This window comes from Micropterus dolomieu, linkage group LG08 (assembly GCF_021292245.1).
Source record: "Micropterus dolomieu isolate WLL.071019.BEF.003 ecotype Adirondacks linkage group LG08, ASM2129224v1, whole genome shotgun sequence".
NCBI classification, from domain to species: Eukaryota; Metazoa; Chordata; class Actinopteri; order Centrarchiformes; family Centrarchidae; genus Micropterus; species Micropterus dolomieu.
Genome location: NC_060157.1, coordinates 732911 through 739778, shown reverse-complemented (window position 1 = coordinate 739778; position 6868 = coordinate 732911).

Sequence of the window (6868 nt, the reverse complement as noted above, 5' to 3'; positions counted from 1 at the left end):
CCTCCTCTGCCTCCTTCCCTCCTCCACTTCCTTCTGTCGCCTTCTTCTTCTTCACCTCCTCCTCTGCCTCCTTTACTCGTCCACTTCCTTTTGTCGTCATCTTCTTCTTCACCTCCTCCTCTGCTTCCATTCCTTTTTCACTTCTGTTTGTGGCCTTCTTCTTCACCTCCTCCTCTGCCTCCTTTACTCATCCACTTCCATTTGTTGCGTTCTTCTTCACCTCCTCCTCTGCCTCCTTTACTCATCCACTTCCTTTTGTCGCCTTCTTCTTCACCTCCTCCTCAGCCTCCTTTAATCGTCCACTTCCTTTTGTCGCATTCTTCACCTCCTCCTGTGCCTCCTTTACTCGTCCACTTCCTTTTGGCATGTTGAATGAGGAAGCTGAACTCCCTGATAAATTCGGAAAAGTTTTGTCTGCAACTTGATTCCAGGTGTCGTTGGACTTTACTATGAAACAAGTTAGAATAGCCCTGATTGAGCCAATCTCCATTTAGAATACAACCATTTTAAAGGTTACTTGCTTGTCATCTGACAAAGCACGAATTCATATTTTTATCAAATCAGCATCATGTCAGCATAATTTTTAGGAATTGCAATTAAATCACAGTAAAATGTATTTTTGGGTTCTGTAGTAAAAAAGATTAAAGGTGAATATTCACAGATTGCATTTACACACGAAACTTTGCTTCACTTTCTGTGGGAACACACCATCAGGGTTATGGGGTAAGGGACTGCATTATGTCAATCCCCATGAAGATAGTGTGTGTGTGTGTGTGTGTGTGTGTGTGTGTGTGTGTGTCACTAAGCTTCTGTATTAAGCTGTTCATAATCCTGCTGCTGGACTCACAGACAGGATTTACCTCTTTCACTCTTTTCGCTCAGTGGTTTGTTGTTTCTGTCAAAATAAAATACAAAACAAAATAAAAATACAATAAAATACTACTAATAATAAATAATAATTACAATAAAAAGTCAGCGAGTCGACTGTTTGCAGTTAGAAACACTCCAACATGTTGGTTTTCGCTCCGGTAATTTTCACTAATAGGAGAAATAAATCAACATGTTCCATTAAACCACTTTACTTAACAACTGTACTTTAATACAATTTTGGGGTAGTTTACTTAAATATTTATCTGCTTCTCCATCACCACATTTATCCGACAGCATTAGCTAATTTAATACTTTTAATAATAAAGACATTACAAACAAAACATGTGATCCATAGTTACAGATTAAACTACCAAAGGTTTTTGAAGAAGTTCAAATGAGCTCCACTCTGACCAACTTCAACATCCACCTACCGCCTACAATAAAAATGAAAATCACCAACCGACTGAGGGCTGGATTCAAAATCACAACAACAATCAAAGTAAGGAACTGAAACCACAGCTGATCCAACCGGATGACTTTCATCAGGGCAGCTCATCATGTGACTCAGCGGTGTGTTCGGGGGAGGAGGCCCAGAAGGAACGTAGGCTTGTATTAGGGCATTTAGGTGGCTCTAAACCATCTACCTAAACTCAATAATCCAAGCCTACGTTCCTTCTGGGCCACTGCGCTCCTCCAACGAACGCCGCCTGGCTCTGCCATCCCTTCACACAAAGCGACCTCAGTCCCTGTTCTCATCTGTGACGCCACGATGGTGGAACGAGCTGCCGCACGCCATCAGAGAAGGGGCGTCCCTCTCTGACTCCAAGAAGCTCCTGAAAACTCTGCAGAGAACACTTCCTCTGATAAAACCTCTAAGCACTAACCTCTAACATGAACTTCCTCCATGCTATTAGCTCTTACTAGCATTTATTGTCAGTTGTAGATCTCGTGCTGTATTGATGCTTGTATGTTGTTCCTCAAGTCGCTTTGGATAAAAGCGTCTGCCAAATGAGTAAATGTAAATGTGTTCGGCCCTCCTGACAGTGTCTGGGCTCCTGATGAGACGGCGGATGGTGTCTAATGGTCCCACTACACCAGGAAGAAACCAAGGTCCACTGCACCAGGAGGGACCCAGGGCCCACTGCACCAGGAAGAAACCAAGGTCCACTGCACCAGGAGGGACCCAGGGCCCACTGCACCAGCATAAGGTCTGACACTGGCTGTGAGGATTTCATCCCAGTACCTAACTGTGGCGACCCTCCAAGGAAATGCCTCCTCAACAGCCAAATCTTATTTTGATCTTTGCTTTCATTCTGTATATTTAACAGTAGGGTAAATATTCACTGTACATACATATACAGTGAATATTAGCAAGTACTATCTTTGCGTATTTTTAGTTTTCTTTCTAGTTTCAAGATTTTAGTTCTGTCTGTTTTTCTGTTTTCTCTTTGTGGTGTTTGTTTTGCTTTATGATTCTGAAGAGTGATTTGACTGCAATGATTAAAGTGGTTCATCTATCAATCATCTATAGATCTATATCAGTCCCCTGAAAGGAAGATCGGTGGCTGAGCTTCAACAGTTCTTATGATACTGAATGTTAATTATTGCTGCATTTGGAATTAAAAGAGAATTATAAAATATTTTAATTAATGAATATGTTGTAAACTGTAAATACAGATTCTGAGGTCTGATTTACATCCAAATTCTTCCAAAGTAAAATCAGTTTCTGGTCTGACATTATTGTTCTATCCTTCCTTCCTTCCTTCCTTCCTTCTGTCTGACTGACAGGCAGAATAATCTGAGTAATTTCTGTCCTTTTCATAAATCCAGCTCTCCTTTTTCTCTCCCATAATCCTCTCTGGATGATGTCATCCTTCAGCCAGTAAACAGAGCTCTACTGCCTCCTGCTGGATGAACAGAGTATTACACCCAGAGAGGCTGGCACAAAGAGGAGGTGAAGGAGGAGGCGTGTGATGTCAAGTGGAGGTCAAGAAGGAGTGGAACATGTCGAGGAGGAAGAAAAAAGGAAAGACAGGAGGAGGAGGAGGAGCGCAAAGGGAGGTCGAACATAGAGAACAAATAAAAAGGATGGAGAGAAGAAACGGAAGGAAGGAGGAATTTAAACCTGATTCTAATCTGAACCTTCAAACAGACTCGAGTATTTGTACTTTACTCATTTCAGTCTTCTGCAACATTAACTTCTTCTCCACTGCATCTCAGAGACATCTGATAGTTACTTTGTTGATTCAGATTATTAAAATACTAAATACAATCAACTAACAGATGATGAATTATTGTTATATCTTTAAAAAGTCATTAAAATGAGCTGCAGCATTAAACTAATGAACACATGATTAATAATCCAGTAATATGGTGCAGATTATTCTGAAATAGACAGTTCTGCATAATGAGTACTGTAACTAGCCCTGTATTTTGATGCTCAGACTTATGTACTTTTACTTAAGTAAGATTTTAAATGCAGGACTTTTACTTGAGTATTGAGTCAGAGTATTTTTACACTGTGGTATTAGAACCTTTACAGAAGTAAAAGATCTGAGTACTTCTTCTTCTACCCCCACTGGAGAAAATATCCAAACTGCTGACGTCAAAAACTCAAGATGGTCCTCAGAAAGATAGACATGAGCGAACACACACACTCACACACTGCAGATGATGAAGTGATCATTAAGCTTCATATGACAGCGAACAGATAGAAACACTAATGGACCTGAGAGAGAGTGTGAGTGTGCGTGTGCATGGCGTGCATGTGTTTCCCCACACCACAGTAACCAAAGAGCTATTGATGAGAGAATCCCTCAGGAGACTGGAGATAATAAATACTCCTTCCTACTGTACTACTGTGGTACAGTACTATGTTAGTACTGTAGTATTGTACTGTAGAAGAGTTTCTCATGATGCTCTAAAAAGCAAGTGTCCCAAAACGACATGTGAGTATTTCCGTATCAGTCCAGTGACAGACTGGACAGGATGTTCAAAACCACATGACGTTAAACGCGTTGAAAAGGTTGTGTAAATAGGTTGTAGTTTTAGGCAAGACAAGGACCAAGTAATGGTTAGGGTCAGGAAAAGGTCGTCGATTGAGTTAAAGTAAGTAGAGGTACGTAAATCACATGAGGGAAGTTAATAATGTTATCTAACTTAGCTTTAACTCTACATTTACTTGGTTTAACGTGACTTGAACGCCGTTCTCCTTTGTGAAAGTCCTGGGTCAGCAGTCAGTATCATCAAAAGTTGCATGAATAACACGCCGATTTGTTACGTCATTTTCACGTGGTCTTCCTACGTATTTTTTGCTTTTCGCATGTGTGTCATTCTATGCCTATTGTTACAGGTAAAAACAGCAAGTGTGGGGTATAAAAAGCCATGGAAGTCCGACACTAAGGTGGTGAGTTGGTCCCTGAAAAATAATAAAACAACATTAATTTTTGGTTTTTATTTAGGTTGCATAACAGTAAGTTACATTACGTCATTAATATGCGACATCGCGTACCTAAATAGCATTAGCTACGTTGCTAACGTCAGCTATGTTAGGTACGTAGGTGACGTTACTAACACTGCAGACGTGTTTTAACCAAGAAAATATGAGTTTCAGTCATATAAAACAGGCATACAGCTACACATCCTGACTTCTTTGATAAAAATCATTAACTTAGAATCCACAATGCTCTGTTGTATTTGTAAAGCGTAGACACTGAGGCCGAGCTGGTGCAGTTAGTGATATTTATTTAAACCTGTGATGGTGACTTACAGGCAGTCCAGGGAAAACGAGAAGAAACAGAAATCCACTGAGCGAAGAAGGCAAAAAGTTAATCCACACATCACAGAACAATCCAGGGAACGACGACGACATGCGATGACATAAAGAAAATGATCTTGACAACAACTAGAACAAAGACAGAGGCTTAAATACACAAACGGAGAGGGGGCACAAGGAGGCACAGGTGAAAAACAATGAAAGACACAAGAGGCAGAACTACTTCAAAATAACACGGGAAGTAAAGTGCAAACAAATGTATAACTGAAAAAACAAGACATGAGGACAAAGAATGAGAACACTTAGACAGGAAGTTATAACCAACTAAAATACGTCTCTGTTGCCTAATTTGTCATCGCTGGACCGCTGTCAGCAGAGCTGCAATTCAGACAGGAGAGTTATTATTTTACTTATTATTTAGACATTTTAAATATTTCATATATCCCCAACACACAAACATTTTCCTGACTAGATGCTACAGCCAGCTCAACTGAACTAGACTCTGCTGCTCTCTGTTCTCAGCTCTGTCACAGCTGGGAGAGGGTGCACAGGATACATCAAGCCTGTGTGAACAAAGTGTCTCAGTACGAGTTTCTGGATTTTGTTTGCAGTATTTAAGTTTATTTTGTAGTTTCACAGTTTCAGGCCTCATCGCCTGGACTTCCTGACATTCCAAGCCCGTCCCACCTTCTCTGCTGGAGGAAGATCCACATGAGGGTCTCTGGGACGTATACTCGGTCGAAAGGCCCCAGTAGAGGTGTGTTCTGGAGTCATGACCGGGTTCTGGCTTCCCTGTGGAGCCCACTACCAAGTCATCTTGGCCAGCTTCTAACACATTCTCTTGATGAAAAACAGCACTGTGCTGCATTATTTGTTTGAGTCGAACATGACTTACTGTCATCCAGTCTAATTAATGTGGGTTTTGATACAGAGCTTGTGAATTGGTTTAGAAACTATCTGACTGATAAATCTCAGAGTGTATTGAAAATCACATGTCTAAACCCCTTGAGATAATTTTCGTAAATAATAAGGGAAAACATTTGCATCGAGCCAAGTTGCATCTCTATGCAGATGACACAGTTATATATACATGTTTTCCCACCCTGGCTCAGGCTGTCACGGAGCTTCAGGTTGCGTTCTCTGCATTGCAGTTGTCATTACACAACCTCAAGTTACTCTTAAATACCCATAAAAACCAAGTTCATGACATTCACTAGAGCTTGTTCTCAGGAGAACCTTACCCTTTGCACACTAAATGGTGCCGTCATTGAAAGGGTAACTTGCAATAAATATCTTGGTATTTGACTGGACAATAAATTAGCTTAGGAAGAAACTTGTCCAGTCTAACATTTTGTCGGTACTTTACTACGGGGACCTGCTGTATATGCATGCGGCCTCACAATTGTTAAAGAAACTTGATTCTGCATACCATGCATTGTTGCGTTTTATTACACTTGCTGAATCGCGAACACATCACTGCAGATTATATGATATGGTGGGATGGCCATCATTAGCTATGTGGAGACAGCTACATTTGTGTATTTTTATTTATAAGGCACTCGTTTGCAAATTACCACATAATATTAATAGCCTCCTCAGCTTTGCGGTCAGTAGTCATCATATCCAATCCCAGGCCTGCCCAAAGAAATGACTAGGCTCCTGAAAAGGACCAGTAAATGGGCCCTCCGTAAATCTCCTTTACTCATGTCAACACATGCTGTCTCTCTCTATCTCCTACATAAACACAGACATGGCCTGCCGCATGCGGTGTACTTTTGATGTTCTGACATTGAGTACAACAAATATTACCCATTTTCAGGAGGGGAGGGGTTCATTATGAAACAGGCTATATTTTCTAAAGAAACATTAAATATATGGAATTTTTTTGTTATTTTAATAAGTTATGGTAAGTATTTTGGTTCAAAATAAAATTTGGTCTTGGCTTGTATTTAGGATGAACATCATTAGTGCTGGACTGCATGGGTCTCCCTAGCAGCTGGGCCCCAGAAAGCTTTCCCCTTTTTCCCCCCTTATGGGTGGCCCTGCCCAGTCCAGCAGGCTGCTGCTTTTTAAAGTTCCCAGGGTGACTTCAATGCTGGGAAAAACTGCCTTCTCATGCTGTGCACCATTAACTTGGAACTCCTTGCAAAGGACCCTCCGGCTGGAGGTACTGGTCCCTTTTGGAACTGTTGAATGTAGTGCCTGCTTGAATGAGCAGGCATT